At 42.3% G+C, this 18,247-nt stretch overlaps 1 long non-coding RNA gene across 1 annotated transcript; it reads right to left on the bottom strand.

Moving 5' to 3' along the window:
- Positions 1-10,386: 10,386 nt before the first annotated feature.
- Positions 10,387-15,039, bottom strand: LOC120238383. Its single transcript, XR_005530202.1, has 3 exons — positions 14,944-15,039; positions 14,279-14,378; positions 10,387-10,481 (listed from the first exon to the last, which is right to left on the bottom strand). It is a non-coding gene; the product is annotated as an uncharacterized LOC120238383 (long non-coding RNA).
- Between the last annotated feature and the right edge of the window lie 3,208 nt (positions 15,040-18,247).

Here is an 18,247-nt window from a genome sequence, read left to right as displayed (position 1 = left end):
GAATTAATTGTGCCCAACACTGTTGTAAGCATTCAGTGTATATTGACTTAGGAAAATCAAACCGCTCTAAGGGAGGTGCTGTAATTATTCCCATTTTACCAATAAGGAAAAGGAAGCTTAGAGAAAGTGGTAATAGGAGATGTTTCTGCCAGATTCTACGTGGATTATGAAGTGATCTCCCACTATATTCTATAGAAGGAAGGCACACCAGACTAAGTCATTCTCTTGAGAGCTTACTTCCATTCAAAATTTCTAGCATAAAAATCATAATGAGTCTTTGGGAAGGCATGTGTGTTTTAAATGAGTGCAGTTTTATCAAAGTACCACCACTGGGATGCTGAGTAGAACATTTCTTCATTGTTGAGGGGTATCAGAATATTCAAAGATGTTCAGAGTCCTTAGTCCAAACACATTAATTGCCAGTACCACTATATACCCACGGGATGGCCAAAAATATTGACCAATGTCTCCTGGGGATAGAGGAGACATCCCTCCCCTGCATAGAATATGTGGGAGGGACAGAGGCAAAATTTTAGCTTTAGTCCTGAGTAAACCACATACTATGGTTAAAACTCTTGACTTCCCACGAACAGCAAAAGAATGCAGCATAGATCAGCAATATTTTGAACCCAGAGAAGCCAGAGAAAGGCAATGTCAGTTTGATCCACCATTTGCATGAGTCATTGTAATGCTTGGCGTTCATATTGCAGGGTACGGAGGAAAGAGGGGTGCGAAGGTCCAAAACGCTTGGCTTGCAATCTGTCTGATAAAGGTCCACAATTTATCAGCACAAATGAATGAACCCCCTCCAAAGTCTCAACTCCTTTCTCTGTAAAGTGAGCAGCCAAACTTCTGCCATAGAGTAAAATTAAATGAAGTAGCCGAGGTAACTACAACACAGTGTTGAGCCCAGAAAAGATCTAACTAAATTTGAATTCCCTTCCCCTCTCTCTTCCTTTGACACGGAACTAGAGGTCAAAGATGTGGCCTCTACGCTTGTGGGGATGGCACTGGGTGTTATATGGAAGCCAACTTGACAATAAATGATTAAAAAAAAAAAAAAAAAGATGCGGCCTCTAGTCTTTGCTCTGCCACGTGGCCTTGAGCATCTCTGTTCATACCTCCAGACCTTGGGGCCCTTACCTGGACGAAGAAATGAAATCATACTATTGCTAAGGGAACCTAAAATCTACCACTATGATCTGAATGTTGAAGGGCAGGTGGAGAGACCCAGGAGCCAGGACAGGAAGACAGAAATGTGGAGGAGCCAGAGAAGCCACATGAGTAGACCCACTCGAGGTCACCTGATCTCCAAGGATAAGACTGGCTCCATGCTCCCCGAATATTGGCCTAACTTTGGACATGCATTACTGTAACATGAAAACCGACACATAAATAGAATGTCCACTTCCCTGCCCCTGAATCCGCTTCTGGAGCACAATCTTACACCCTTCCCTCGGGCCTCTCCCGGGCCTCCATTGTCCTCGTGGTTTTTCCACCCTCAGTGCCCTTCCAGTTCTAGTATTCTTCCCCCTCTCCCACGCCCACCCCACAGAACACCACCAGAAGGACTGAGTTCAGTGAGCCACGTCAAGATGGGAATAACTGATGATACCACTAGATGGGACCCACTCTTTCAGCCGCTGCCTCTGAACCCCAGTGGCCCGTCACAGACTTTCCGTGTGCGGCTCTTGGAACCAATCAGAAGAGTCAAAGTCAGGGGGGGACTCCAGGGACAAAAAGAGAGCTTATGAATCGCCTTCCTCAGAAGCACCCTCCACAACCATCCCCGCCTTCCACCAAGCAGAAGGGGTTGCCACACTATCACTCCGGGCTTGGTGGCTCTGTTCACTATGCAGCAGCTTAGTGAACATTTATCTTGGACCATTTTTTGCTTTGCTCATATAGGGCAAGTTCCAAACACTTGGATGGAGAGGGGGGAGAGTGGAGTAGCCCACGATCACTCCAGATCCCCAGTGATGAATGAGGGCACTGCCCAGGGACCGACGAGGCTCCCATCCCAAATACAGGCCTTACTGCTGCTGACATAGGCTGATGACCTCTATGTTTAACACTGGGTGGGCACTGAGAAGGCGGTCCTTGCCCTCCACACCCTGACCCCACAGGAAGTTCTCAATCAGGAGTGATTTGATTATATAAGCATTTCCCAGATTCCCAGGGTTTGAACCCCCAGGCTGCCCTGCTGAAAGGATGCCTAAGTTTCAGTATGCGCAAACCTCTCATTTGCAGGAGAAAGAACAAGTCCCAGGGAGGTAGAATGACTTGCCTAGCACTGCAGAGTTCCCGCAGAGCGGAGGCCAGAATCAGGCCAGGGTGCCAGCCCAGCGCTCCTGCCCTCACTGCCTGCCGCAGCGGGCCAGGCCAGCCCTGCTGGCAGAAGCACAGACAACTAGCCAGCCCTCTGGCCCCTGAGATTGCACAGAAGGGCCTGAAGAAAAGCGAGCCATGAGCCTACAGAGAAATATTAACATGTTATTTCTCTGCCTTCTTTTGGTTATTGGGTTTTCAAGGGATTCCTCCCCTTTGGGAAATTATGAGAACACGTAAGACTTGTGTTGAGAACATTTGTGTTCTCAATGGTCTGTTAACAAGGGACAGATAAGGGGAGGGCAGATAAATGAGGGGAGAGGAGAGGAAGTGAAAGGCTAATGCATAGTGTTTCCTACGTACCTTCTATGCGCCACACACTCTCCAGCCACTAACTCCTATAATGCTCACACCACCTTCATGAAGTAGACACTATAGGGATCTCCATTTTACAGAAAAGGACCAGAGAAGTAAAAGTAGCTGGGCCAAGTCATAGAGCTGAGTAGGTTTGATTACAAATGTGGAGGACTGCTCAGCACATCCAAGGGCATTTAGAATTCCTTACTGAAATCCATTTCAGAGAGCTTCAATGTTCCTATGTCTTGAATAAAAGGAAACTTCTAGAATTATCTTTCATCCGGAAGAGTAAAACCTCCATGTCAATTTTGCAATCTGTTGGAGAACCTCGATTACAGAATCCCTGAAACCAGCTACCAGATAAGACCGTATTTCTCACTTGCAACTGCTCATGAGGCTAAATACATCAGCTGCTCCCCACCACACATGTACCCACCAGGGAAGAACTTCACTTCTCAGGCCTTATTTTAGTTGAGACAAGGTCTCTTTTTTGAGCCCCTCAATTCCTTCTCAATGTTTTCTGACTTGTTTCTTAAATGTTTATGGAGGCTGCTAAATTTAAAGTAAGAGAAGGTAATACAGAAAGCCCATGGAAAGAATTGGGTTTTGTTTGCTATTTCTAAAACATCTACCATTTACAAAAGTGGGTGATGGGTGTTTAGTCTCTTGCAAGATGTTGGCAAGTTTACACCTTAAAAAAGACCACAGAGAGGAATCCACACTTTAACACATGCACGAGACCTCAAATTACACTATGAAGTGAAACGGTGTGGTAATAATTATGCCAATAAATATGCTAGTGTTTTTAAATAATGTGTAGAGTGACACCCCCCCCCCTGCCCCCCGCCAGCCTCCGGCTGCCTCTCCCTCACTGTCCCCATCAGTGCATAGGGATCCCTTTGTTCTCCCATCAGAGGGAAACTAGCACAATAAAAGCCTTGTTTCTGATAAGAGTATCTGTCTCTGACATAGAAGAGGCAATGTGTTTTTTATTGAGTAGACCCCCTTAATGAGCAATACACAAAAGATCATTAATTATAAGCCATCCTCTGTCCCAAGCCCATATGTACATTTGCATTTCCAAAAGCTTCACTTGGCCTTTTTGAAAAGGTTTGCCTTGGGTTTTGCCAGGCTGGTTAGGAAATGGCTGCACCGGAAGGTGCTGCCCACATCAACCCTAAGTACACAAGACGCATATTCAACTGGCTCAGGTCCTAAGCCCCAGCTGCTCAGGGAAGGATGTTAGAAGGTAACGTTGACAGCATCCTGGGTTCTCACCCCTGGAAAAATGAATGTCAACTGGAAGGAGAAGTGAGTTTCCTCCTTTCTCTGCATTTGTGTCACAGCACACACACCACCAAGCATAATTTTTCTGAGTTCTGGGACCATGTACAAATGAAAAGAGAAAGGAATTGTTGAGCTTGGAAAAGCTCTGTTCTCCCTGGGAAATAAGGATTAACTTGCCGGACTAAACAACTTATTGAAGCTGCTTCTTCAGAAGTGCTTTTTGGGCTCAACATTCTGGGTCAACCCTTATGTTTGTATTTTACATGACCCAAAGTCTCAGAAGATTATTTGTGTTAGAGGAACAATGTGGGCAGGCCTGTTATTCAGCGTGCCAGGGATATCAGAATGTTCTAAAAGGCTAGAGGACACCCTGAACAGGAATGCTAATCACACTAATGATTGGAGAAAGGGTGAGGGTTGAAGCCGGTAAAAAGAGATCCCACTTGGTGAGCACCTTACTGGCTTCAAAAAGTGAATGAATACATTCTGTGTCATCAGGAAAATACAAATGAAAAAATAACAGTGAGCTACCACTATACATCTATCAGAGCGGTCAAAATCTAGAGCACTGACACCACCAAATGCTGGTGAGGATATAGAGCAATAGGAACTCTCATTTTCTTCATGGCAATGCAAATGGTGCTTCCACTTTGGAAGACAGTTTGTCAGTTTCTTACAAAACTTAACGTACCCTTTCCACATGATCCAGCAGTTGTGCTCCTTCGTATTTACCCAAAGGAGCTGAAAACTTATGTCCACATAAAAACCTGTATGTGGATGTTTATCACAGCTCTATTCATAGTTGCCACAACTTGGAAGCAAGATGCCCTTCAGTGGATGGATGGATAAACAGTGGTACATCTAGACAATGGAATACTATAAAGCACTTCCAAGAAATGATCTATCAATCCATAAAAAATGCATGGAGTAACCTTAAATGCACATTACTGCGTGAAAGAAGTCAATCTGAAAAGGCTCCATACCATATGATTCCAACTAAATGGCAACGGAGTCAGTGAAAAGATGAGTGGTAATCAGAGGCTTAGGCAGGAGCAGGGGGAGGGATGAATCGATATAGTGCAGAGGATTTTTAGGGCAGTGAAAATGCTCTGTGTGCTACTATAATGATGGATACATGTCCTTGCACATTTGTCCAGACCCACAGAATGTACAACACCAATGTAAACTATGGACTTTGGGTGATTACGAAGCGTTGGTGTAAGTTTGTCAACTGTAGCAGATGTACCACTCTGGTGGGGCTCTGCATATGTGAGACCAAGGTGAGGTACATGGGAAATCTCTGTACCTTCGTCTCAATTTGCTGTGAACCTAAAACTGCTGTAAAAAGTTATGTCTTTCTTTTTAAAGTTTATTTATTTTGAGAGAGAGAGAGAGAGAGAGAGAGAGATTGGGGGATGGGCAGGGAGAAGGAGACAGAGAATCCCAAGCCGGCTATGCACTGTCAGTGCAGTGCTCGATGGCGGGGCTCAATCTCAGGAACTGTGAGATCATCACCTGAGCCCAAATCGAGAGTCAGATGTTTAACTGACTGAGACACCCAAGTGCCGCCCAAAATTAAGTCTTAATGAAAGTTTTTTTAAAACAAAAACTTCAGGAGCTGTGTCAGAAGAACATCTTCCCTAGGTTTAGCAGGACCATGCTCAATAGACTAAGCAGAATGAGCAGTTGAACAGAATCTATATGAACTATATACACAGAGCTGAGAATGGAGGCACTAGGAAGCAAATGATTATTTAAATGAGCAATATTTCAAGTCTTATAATACGGAAACCGGTTTTCATTTCAAATAGTTTCATGCAAACCATTGTTTATAATTATCATGATCCCAAGATGTTGCGTGTACATCAAATTTGGGTAAATCAAATTTCTGCTCCAATGATTTACAATCTCTTTCAGCTCTAAAGTTCATGATTCAAGCATGTGCTTTCTAAGGTACTTGATCTATACTGTACATCCTTTTAAAGTCTTGTTTCCCTCAACATTCTGTCTTTCCCTTTTATTCTCCTGCCCAGTATTTAGTCAACAAGTATTATGGGTCAGGCGCAGTTCTAAGCATTGACTTCCTATTTATTTGCCATTCCATCCATTTATTTACAGTCAGTGAAAACTTAGGACGATACTATAATAGCACACACAAAAGGCAGTAAAAGCCACGGTGCTGACTGTTGAAATGGCCAGGCTACATAGAGATATAGCACTCGATAAGATGGCAGCATAATGGGACAGATGGAAAAACTAATGGCCCTTCTCAGTGAGGAGAGGTATATCTGGGAATACTAACCCAGCTTATCCTGTGTTCTCCCGCCCTGTACCCCAGGGATTTTTCTGTCCTCTCACCTATATGAAACAGGAAAAAAATAATTATTCAAAGAAACAATTTCCTTTCCAAAATGTCTAAAGCATCATTCACTTAACAGCTAATAAGCCAAAACATTGGCAGTTTTTCTACATATACAAGATCATAGAGAGTCAAAAAGAAGTGAAATCGATTTAGAAGAATAGTCCTTTCAGCTAAAGGAAAAAGTAATGCTTCACAGAGTAATATAATTGAACCTACCGCCATAGCATGGGTTAAACCATCTTTTTAAAAAAAATTTTTAATGGCTTATTTCTGAGAGAGAGAGAGGTGCAGGGCATGTTCTAAGTGCTCAGTTAACAACGGTTGACATGAAGGAAGGGATTGGATGTCCTCTGAAGAAACCAACACTATGCTCTTTGCACCCGATGAGATCACTTAACTCTTCGTGTTTCATTTCAGAAAAATATTCCCTATATGCCCTACAGGTTTGCCAAGAATGCAGGACAAAAGTGACAGCTGGAAATTCAGAAAATAGTCTGCCCCAAAAGAACATGAGGCTCACAGAAATGCACACAGCGGTACATGGTCTTAACGACCCCTGGTAAACCACGAGACAGCGTAGCATTCTGGATAACTGAGATGTGTCAAGAAATCGCAAACTCAAATATAACAAAGCACACCAAAAAAGTGAAGGTAATTTGGATTATTTTCTTTGAGCAAATTGCTTAGGGCAAGTACCTAAACCTCTCTAAATCTCAGGTTCCTTACCTATAAAATGAAAATAATACAGTTGCCTCCTAAGGTTGTTGGCACAATTACGTGAGATCCTGTGCTAACATATATTCGATAAATGAAAGCTATTAATCATAATGACTTGGTGAAATAAGATAATCCAAGAAACAAAATAGTGAATAGTGTGAAAATGAGTTCACAAAGGAATTGATTCAGATTGGTCGTGACGAAGATGCCAAACATCAGAGGCTTTCTCCCTGAGCTTGCCACTTCCCCTGACCACCCCCCAACATGGCCCCACTGCCAAGGCAGAGATTTTTAACCTGGGATCTAAAGACCCTTCAAACTCTCTGAAATGGAATGCAATCTGTTGTGTGTATGTGCATTATTCTATGAAGAGTCCAAAGTATTCACTAAGATTCTCCAAGGAGTCTGGCACCTCCCCAAAATTAAGAGTCACTGCCATAGAATAGAGCAAACTCTTACTCTGAGTCTTGTTTTGCAGTCTAAATGTACACAAAACTCTCTTCTTCCTCTTTTGGTTCAGCCAATGCATGGTACACTTTTCAAAAGAATTTTACTAAGAATCTAAGGAGAAATTAGAAATGAAAAGAAAACCCATACAAAAAACCAAAAATGTTTTGAAAGATGAGCATCAAACACAGTGCACAGTTACCAATGCTGAGACCACAGGACAGCCACACATGGGCTGGGCCTGCACACAGGTATGTAGACCCACATGCCTTCCTTCAGGGCTCCTCTTTTCTGGCCCTTGGGAGATTAACTGCTTCCTTTCATTTAAAAGTGGAATTCTTTTAGACAATTTGCCATCTGCTTGGATTTCTTCATATAGATACAGACCATTGCTTCTCCCTTAAAATAACTCTTAAAGGAGAGTTAGTGGGGTGCCTGGGTAGCTCAGAGGGTTAAATGCCCAACTCTTGATATTGGCTGAGGTCAAGATATCATGATTTTGTGAGTTCAAGCCCCACATTGAGCTCAGTGCTAACAGTGCACAGCTTGTTTAGGATTCTCTCTCCTCTCTCTCTGCCCCACCCTCACTTGCACTCTCTCTCTCTCTCCCTTTCTCAAAATAAATAAACATTTTTTTTTTAATGGTGGGGCACCTGGGTGGCTCAGCATCTAACTTTGGCTCAGGTCACAATCTCACAATTCATACATTCAAGCCCTGCTTCAGGCTCTCTGCTGTCACCACAGAGCCGCCTTAGGATTCTCTGTTTCCCTCTTTTTCTGTCCCTCTCTTGCACGTGCTCTTTCTCTCTTTCAGAAGTAAACAAACATTGAAATATTTTTTTAAAACAGGGGAGTTTACTAATAACCAAATTGGCTAGAAATTATTCAATCTCTTGATGTCTAGGTGACTAGGAAGAGATGCAGAGGAGATTGGAGAGAAAGAGAATTTGGGGTGAACCAGAAAAGAAAGAAATATTGTTAGAGCCCTGTACTATCAACAAAAGGATTTGCTTATTAGCATGTACGCCACTATCAGTTATCAGATCCTCAATGTCCATGAGTTTCAGAGGCTTTCCTGACCTTTTCTGAGGACGGATCAGAGGTAGGTAAGGAATACAATGGTGTTAGGTCTATTAGAATCCTCAATTATGCTCTCCCTCTCTTACTCTGTTATTAAGTTTGAATGGGTGAGGGGCTTCCAGAAAGGGAGGGACAGGGAAGAAATCATGAAGAATAGATGAGTTTCTGAAAATTATTCATATCTAATTCACAAACACTGGTTGAGGTTTTATTGAACACCACTCTCTGGACTAGGCTCTAAAAAGGAGAAAAATGAATAAAACCAAGTTCATGTTTTTAAGAAGCTCTTAATCTAAGGAAAGGTATAAATGATAAATAAACTTGATTTAAGATGAAAAGCATGTTAATTCTGTGACAGGGAGTCAGAAGAGAATTAAGTTTCAAGAAAACACATCCCACTCTGAAGACCAGATTTTCCTATTTTAATATCTATCTCTGGGGTCTGCCCTTTCCTGTCTACAACCACCTCATGTTCTTCCTAGATCCAGAAGTCAAAGCTGACATGAAAATTCTCCTGGGATCACAGCATTTCATGGTAATGTCCAGGGATAAGCCCCCCTGAGCATTTTGGTTATAGAGACAGTAATAGCTTTCTACTTCCAAGAAAATGAAAAAGAAAAGGAGAGTTGCTCTTTATGTTCCACAGACAGTCCTTGGAATTGTAATCTTTCCCCTTACTTCTAGAATGTCTGTTTGTGTAAAAGTCAGAAACTTGCAGCACAGAAACTATGTTGCCAGACTGTAAAGAAATCTCAGGGTGTGAGCTCCACAGAGGTAGACAAAATATGGGCATGCAGTCTGGTTCCTTAGACCAAGTTGGCACCAACTGATCCATTAGTAACTGGATGACTTCTAAGTTCTACTTCCTGGCCCTGCATTTGTTCCCCATGAAGCCAAACCCTTTTTGTGTAGACCCCAGTCCAGTCTTAAACCAAAACCATTCTCTTCACCATCACGGGAACCTCTCAGCAAGTCACTGCGTGATAGAAACCTTGGTTGCCAACAGGTACGGGCAAGGGAAAGAGAATAAGACAGACCAGTCCTGGGGGTACCAGAGGGGTAAAGAAGAGGAATCCTAGAAAAGTGCATTACACTGGCAGGAGGTCAAGCTTCTTACACCTGAACTTTGAGGAACTCTCACCAACTCACCCCATTCACCACACCCACCTCTCTCTCCAGTGGGCCCCATGCCCTGCTTTCAGACCTCCAACCAGACCTGCCTAGCTGAAATTTCCACCTTGGACCAGGTTAGTCAACACCATGGCTGGCAAATGGATGTCCCCTCCCTGGTGCTGCCTCAGGAGAGAATTTTCTGCTCCAATGTGAGCACTTAAAACTGTAACTGAGCTCTCTAACTACCACACATATACCCCTCCCACTTCCTCTATACTCCGTATCTCCAGGGTAGCTCCATTGTAATGGTTAATTTTATGTGTCAGCTTGAATAATCACAGGATGCCCACCCAGGTTAAATGTTATTTCTGAGAGTGTCTGTGAGGATGTTTCCAGATAAGATTAGTATTAGTATTTGAATCTATGGATTCAGTAAAGTCAACTGCCCTCCCAGTATGGGTGGGTATTGTGGTCTGAATGTTTGTGTCCCCCCACCAAAATTCCTATGTTGAGATCCTAGTCCTCAAGCTGACGGTATTAGAAGGTGAGATTTGGGGGAGGTGATTAGTGCCCTTATAGAAGAGGACCCACTCTCTTGCCCTTTTCCACTATATGAGGACAAGGCAAGAAGTCGATGAAACGAAGGAGAGAGCACTTACCAGAAGTAAGACCAGAAGGTCTCCAGAACGGTGAAAGATAAATTTCCTGTTATAGGCCACCAGGTCTGTGATATGTTGTCATTACAGTCCAAACAGACAAAACAGTGAGCACCATCCAATCTGTCGTGGGCCTAAATAGAACAAAAGGCAGAAGAAGGAAGAATCTGTACCCTTTTCTGCCTGTCCTGATGATTGAGATGGAACATGTCATTTCATTTTCTCCAGCCCTAGAGCTGGGATTTATACTACTGACCTCCCTGGTTCTCGGGGCTTCAGACTCAAACTAAATCACACCACCAGCTTTCCTGGATCTCCAGCCTGCAGATGGAGATCATGGGACCTCTCGGCCTTCAAAATCTGTGAGCCATTCCTCATAATATATCTTCCACTGATACCGTTTCTCTGGAAAACCCTGACGAGTGCCCTCCCCTGGCCCCCACATCTGACAGTAGGACACATACCTCTCCCTTACCTCCCACATCCGAATCAGCCAAGTCCTTAGAGACACCAACCGTCATCACATCACTTGCCTCAATTACTGAAATCTTCTGTAAATATCATATGCTGGTTACGACTCTATACACTTCACAAATATGAATTTATTCAACACTTATAACCATTTATTAAGTAGATGTTATTAATATCCCATTTTAGAAATGAAGGAACTGGGTGCCTGGGTGGCTTAGTCATTTAAGCGCTGACTTTGGCTCAGGTCATGATCTCATGATGCATGGGTTTAAGCCCCACTTCAGGCTCTGCACTCACAGCTCAGAGCCTGGAGCCTGTTTCGGATTCTGTGTCCCCCTTGCTCTCTGCTCCTACCCTGCTCATGCTCTGTCTCTCAAAAATAAACATTCAAAACTAAATTTTTAAAAAAAGAGTAAATTTAAAAGATAGTTAGGGGGGGTGCGCCTAGGCTGCTCAGTCGTTTCAGCATCCAACTCTTGATTTGGACTCAAGTCATGATCTCACAGTTTGTGAGGTCGAGTCCCACATCAGGCTCTTTGCTGACAGCATGGAGTCTGCTTGGGATTCTCTTTCTCTTCTTCTCTCTCTACCCCTTCCCTACCCTCTCTCCCCCAAAATAAATAAATAGACATAAAAAAAAGACAGAGTTGCGGGGGGATTATAGCATGTGCACATGGATACATATAGAAGAAATAAGTATTTGTGCACAGTAATTGAACAGAAATCTAACACATTAAGTTCCTAAAGCTTTGAGCTTGGTAGGCTCTCAAGGTAAGCTGAGATACATTAGCTCTCCTCCATAATACTATAGATAAAGTGGGTGCCTGAGTGGCTCTGTCCTTAAGCATCTGACTTTGGCTCAGGTTATGATCTCACAGTTTGTGAGTTTGAGACCCACATCTGGCAAGCCCCACTTTGGGTAAAACATAAACCCTGCATTGGGTGAGCCCTGCTTCTCTCTCTCTCTCTGTGTCTCCCACCCCACCCCACCCCCGTATTCTCTCTCTCTCTGCCCCTTACTCACTTGTGCATGCTCTCTCTCGCTCTCTTTCCCTCTCTCTCTCTCTCTACCTCAAAAAAAAAAAAATACTGGGGATAAAGTACTGCCTTGGATGGATGGAGCCTGGGTTCCAAGCTTATTGCTTGAATTTGAATGGGGTGGGGAGTTCCTGCCAGAAAAAAAGATGCAACTGAAGTGAGGGCTTAGATGAATGTGAATCTAGAAAAGCAGGAATAAGCAAGCAAGACCTTGTGTCCAGGACATGGGCCAAACTGCCATTGACTCAATCTGAAATGTCCCAGTATCATCATAAGAAAGGAGTCCATATGCCACCAACACCAGACGAGGGTGTGGACGGGGGCCCTAGTCCTAACGGGAAGCAACTGGAAAGCTGTGGGACAGGAAAGAGTAAACAGGGAGAAGAGAAAGCAATGGCAAAAGAAAATAAGAGAAAGTCTGCGTGATACCCCTCCAGATGTATGTCATGAACATTAACATTCTAGCACACTTAAGAAAACTAACCCTCAAGAAAGGGAGCCAACAGACTCAACACTGAGAGACTTTCATTCCACATTATATGAGAATAATAGAATCTGAAAGTTCATTTGTTTATTTTTTATTTACTTACAGCTTGTGCCAAGTGAGTGGAGGAGGGGCAGAGAGAGAGAATCCCAAGCAGGCTCCCACACTGTCAGCATAGAGCCTCATGTGGGGCTCAAACTGACAGACTGTGAGATCATGACCTGAGCTGAAATCCAGCATTGGAGGCTTAACTGACTGAGCCACCCAGTCGCCCCCGACAGTTCATTTAAAATAAGGATTTTTAGAATCCTCTGAGAGAAAAAGAAAGAATATCCATTAAAATAGTCAGTAAACTATAACAAAACAGGTGTATATGAAAAAGATCAGATGGGAAATCCTGGTAATGAAAAGCACAGTACTTTAATTAAAAGTGCCATAGACAGGATTAATTCTATCTTGGAAATGACAGTAGAGACAACTGGTGAAGTGGAAGATGATATTGAGGAATTTACCCAGAATGCAACATAAAGAATTAAGCAGCGGGCTGATATAGCAGCTAAAAGACAGAGAAGAGACATAATCAGAGGTTCTCATATATGTCTAACAAGATTTCAAGAATAGAATAGAGGAAAATATCTGTGAATCAGTAGTCAAAGAGACACTGGCTGAGAACTTTTGATAACAAAGGAAATGACATGTGTTCTCAGAAGAAAATAATATATGAAACCTTTTACTTGTGTGAAAGGAAACATCAGATGCCAAACAAAATACAGAACAGTGAATTTAACCAAAAATTTAACATTTTATAGTGACATTGCTAAACTTGAATATAAGAGAAAAATCTTTATTTTAATATTTATTTATTTATCAGAGAGAGAAAGAAAAAGACTGAGTGCAAGCTGGGGAGGGGCAGATAGGGAGGGAGAGATGGAATCTGAAGCAGGTTCCAGGCTCTGGATAAGGGGCTCCAACTCATGAACCATGAGATCATGATCTGAGCGGAAGTCAGCCACGTAACCGACTGAGCCACCCAGGCGCCCTGAAGATAAGAGAAAATCTTAAAAGCTGCAGGAGAGAACACCTGGCTGGCTCAGTTGTAGGAGCATGCAGCTCGGGTTGTGAGTTTGAGCCCCAACTTGGGTGTAGAGATTACTTTAAAAAAATAAAATCATAAAAACCAAAATCCTACGGCAAGAAAAGGCAGATGACCTGCAAAGAAATGACAGGTAAACTAATTCTCATGCAGAACGGATGCCAGAAGACAGCAATCTTTTCACAGCCTTGACAAAAAACAACTATTAACCAAGAATTCTCTATCTACGTTATTTGAAACAGCGTCAAATAAATCTTTTTCAGACAAAAAGATTAAGTGTGTTACCACTCACATGCTAAGCCCCCCAAAATGGATAAAATATTTTGACAAATATAATTTGCTGCTGACTTTAAATAACTAATTTGTATTCTAAAAAAATAAATAAATCTAGGGGTGCCTGGGTGACTCAGTGGGTTGAGGGTCCAGCTGTAGATTTTGGCTCAGGTCATGATCCCAGAGTCATGAGATCAAAACACCAAATTGGGCTCCTCTTAAGATCCTCTCTCTCTCTGTCTCTCTGTATCTGTCTCCATCTCTGTCTCTCTGTCTCTCTCTCTCTCTCTCTAACCTCATCCTTCTGCCCCTCCTCCGCTTGTGCTTATGCTCTCTCTCTCTCTCTCTCTCTCCTGCTCAATCTAAAAAATAAAATAAATAAAAGTCTAAAAATCTAGGCAGAGATACTGTGAAACATGGGGTAGGAAATGTTAAATTCCTCGAATCTTTCAGGAAGAAGATTTTGAGTAACTCAAGACTTTGTTAGAAATTTTGCAGGAAACACATAAAATATATATAATAAGTATATATTATAAATTATAAATATAAGTCACAGAATTGAATGTAATCACAGAAAGTAAAATCAGAGTCTTCTGTCGAATGAACTCGAACACATTCCGCAGGTCAGAACTTGAGTTGTGGAGAAGCAGTTCACCGATGACTGCCCAGGGCCTGAGAAAACAAATTTTTGCATCATTTCTTGCTTCCTACTAAAGAAGAATTTAAGCACTGAAAAGAATCACATGCTGTGAAATTCAATTTATATAAAAATTTAAATGTTTGCTTCTTCAGTAACTAAAGGATTTAAGAGAAAAACTTTGTCCTCAGTTCAAAGTTGCTATTAATTATGACCCCATTCATTTAAAAACTTTTTTGTCTACATTAATCATTGATTGGAAGGTGCCACCTGATTTCAGAAACATTAAGCAGTTTATATTTTTTCAACTGAATCATCTTTGACATACAACATTGCGTAAGCTTAAAGTGTACAACATATTGGTTTGATACATTCACCTTGAAGTAGGATCGCCATTGGAGCCTTAGCTCACACCTCTATTGTGTCACACAAGTATCTTCCAGCGGTGGGAACAATTAAGATCTAGTGTCTTAGTAAGTTTAATGTTTAAACTACAGTTTTATGGTCTATAATCACTGTGCTGTGAATTTTTTTTTTTTTTTTTTTAGATTCCACATATTACAAGAGATAACCTATAGTATTTAGCTTTCTCTGACTGACCTCACTTAGCAAAATGTCCTGAAGGGTCTATCATGTTGTCGCTAGTAGCAGAATTTCCTTTTTTCTCATTTGTCTTTATCCATCCGTTTCCTTTATCTATTCATCCATTGACACTTAGGTTGTTTCCTTATCTTGGCTATTTCGGGTGATCCTGCAATAAACACAGGAATGTATATATCCATCCCTTCAATAAACTGTTTTCATCTCTTTTGGGTATATACCCAAAAGTGAGATTGGCAGATTGTATGGAAGTTTTATTTTTGATTTTTTGAAGAATCTTCATATCATTCTCCGGAATAGATGAACAATTTCATAATCCCACCAACATGCACAAGGGCTCCCTTTTCTCCACATCCCCACCAACACTTATGTCTCTTCTTCTACATGGAGAACATTCTTACAGACGTGATGGGATTTCTCATCGTGGTTTTGATTGCACTTCCCTGATGTTTTAATGATGTTGAGCACCTTTGCATGGACCTGTTGGCCATTTGGAAGTCTTCTTTGGAAAAAATGTCTACTTAAGTCCCTCTACCCATTTTTAATCAGGTTGCTTGAGCTATTTCATCATTGTTTTTGAGTCATATGAATTCTTTGTAAACTTGGGGGTATTCACCCCTTATCCAATACATGGTTTGAGACAATATTCTCCCATCCTGTCAATTCCTGTTTCATTTTGTTTCCTGTGATAAGTTTGGTATAGTCCCACTTGCTGACTTTTTAGTTTAAATTAGCATATTAAACCCATGAGTATATTAACTTGATTTGGGGCCAGGTAAAATGGTTCTCAAATGCCTAAGACTCTTTTTAAGGAAGCTCATTAAAATCCAGATTGCAGATACAGTTCTCAGATTCTGATTCTGGAAGTTGGGAAAGTCTAGGACTCTGCATTGTTTAAGAGATAAGTCTTGCATAAGTGTTAGAAAGACTGTAATTTCTGAAATGTTGGCTGATAAAAGTTTAAACTAGTCAGGCAGCCCTGAGGGAATCAACACCAAACATAAAAAATGTGTCCCGCATTCCGGGAGAGATCTAAGTTGGAACTCTGACAATTCTAATTAATGAGTTAAATCCTAGTCTAGAAATCAAAAGACCTGGTCCTCTCCCAGCTCTGCTAGTAACTACCTTTAAGACTTTGGGCAAGGGGAGAGGGAGAATTCTTTTTCCTCTCTGGGACTCAGTTTCCTCATCTATGATATAAGATTGTATTAATCCCTGCCAACTCTAATGATCTTTGGCACTGAGTTTAAAAAAAAATTGTTTTGGAATAAAATGTCTTATTAAAATAAAAAACTTTGTGTAAAAGCTTTACAGATCAAAAGTGCTATTTACATTTACTGATTTGATGTCCAATTAGGCAACACTGGGCACAGCAACAGGCTGTGATTGCAAAGAAAATGGACACACACTGAGATTCTACCTCTGCTCTATGAGTTTTGTGTCTCTGGAGTGTGAATCTGTAATTAATTTCATCGTTGTGCATTCTTTCAAAGAAGAGTTAGCCTATTTCCCTGGGAGATAGCAGTGGGAACGTGGAATGTTGGGAAATGCCCAGGACGGCTTCTGCGTGAGGTTTGTTTCACTCGCATTAGGGCTGCAAAGAAGTAGGCTCTGGATGTCACCAAACTGCTCCTCAGACTCCGATCTCCACCCTCCTGGCCACAGTGACCTCCGGTGAGCAGTTTCCCAAAAGGATACAGCAAACCCTGAGTGAAGAAAATGCAGTCAAACTCCTTTCCATTGGAAAGTACCTTGGCAGTTGTGCAAGGCAGTTTAAAGTAAAAACGGGCGGCAACTAAAAACAACAATGACTCGATTCCCAAGTTAAAATCTCATGGAGTCAGCCCAAAGCCAATTGTCACGCACAAGCTACAAATCCTAGGAGGTGCGGGTCCCTGGAGGAACCGTTCGGATGGTGGCACCATGGGCCCTAACCAAACAGCCTTCGGAGAACAAATAGACTGTTAACGAGTTCTAAAAAAAAAAAAAAAAGGTTTTTCCTTGCAAAGCTGCCTTTTGTGAGGCTTGGATTCCTCCAGCAATAAATGTAGTGCCAAGCTTTAACCCAAAGACTGCAGCCCTCCACACCTCGGCCAGAGTTTACTGTACGATGCTTTATTTGTTCTGGAAGCTCTTTTATCAACACTTAGGTTGCTCCTAGAGCGTGGACGCTAAACACTGCTGAGTAAGAAACTATCTGCAAATACTGCAAGGGGTAATCCCCAAAATAAGATGTTAATTGGTCTCTTGGTGATTCCAGCCCCCTACGCAATTACCTGTAGCATGTTCTTTTCAACTGTAAGGGTTCTGCCCTCAGTGCTAGTCTTGGGTGCTGGGCCTTCTTACCTGGGCTTATTTTCCCTTTTTCTTCTTCTTTTCAGCTTATGTTTCAGGTAAGGGTAAAGGCCAAACAAAGTAGTAAAAATTAAAACAAATGGATTTTTCTTTCTTCATCTAACGTTAATTACAAGCTGTTAAAACCAAAGTAAACCCAGGCATACAGTGTCTTCAAGAATAATCAAACTAGGAGGGAAGTGTGTCATTCCTGAAGTCTTCACCAAGAGCACAGGAATCCTCTAAATGATAAACACCTCTTAGTGCCTCTGGTGCAGGTGCCCGGTTAACTCTGGCCCAGTTTCCCCGCCATTGGCTGAGTGATTACCACAGACCGAGTGCCAATAGCACATTGCTGACATTAATTGCAGCAATTTTTATCATCTGACTTTTTCTTATCTTTAATTTCATCTCCCACCTCTGACCTCCGACAACCCCACATTGTCAGCTCAAACTGAGCCCTCCCCTTGCCAGTAAAAATGAATCTTTCTCGGGGCACCCGGGTGGCTCAGTCAGTTAAGCATCCAACTTCAGCTCAGGTCATGATCTCAAGGTTTGTGAGTTGGAGCCCCGCGTCGGGCTCTGTGCTGACAGCTCACAGCCTGGAGCCTGCTTCGGATTCCCTGTCTCTCCCTCTCTCTGACCCTCCCATGCTCATGCTCTGTCTCTCTCTGTCTCTCAATAATAAATAAGCATTTAAAAAAGTTAAAGAATCTTTCTCATAGGAGTGAAGCGGTACCATTGTTGGAGTGGTAATATAGGAGGAGGGCCCTAGCCCAGCACCCCCCAGGCACGGACAGACTGCCTCTGGGTCCTACCCCCAAACTCCATTTTCTTTTGAAACACCACCCCCCCACCGTTATTTCAGAGTGAGTCCTTTGCTTTGGCATGAACAGGAACCAACTTGGGATTTTTAGTGGTTTTCTGAGTTGATAGCCCTAGAACAACAGAGTTTTGAATTTCCTTCTGC

The sequence above is a fragment of the Hyaena hyaena genome, unplaced genomic scaffold (assembly GCF_003009895.1).
Source record: "Hyaena hyaena isolate Hyena2069 unplaced genomic scaffold, ASM300989v1 scaffold_205, whole genome shotgun sequence".
Classification (NCBI taxonomy): domain Eukaryota; kingdom Metazoa; phylum Chordata; class Mammalia; order Carnivora; family Hyaenidae; genus Hyaena; species Hyaena hyaena.
Note: the sequence above shows the minus strand (reverse complement) of the source record. Positions and strands in the feature narration are given on the sequence as shown.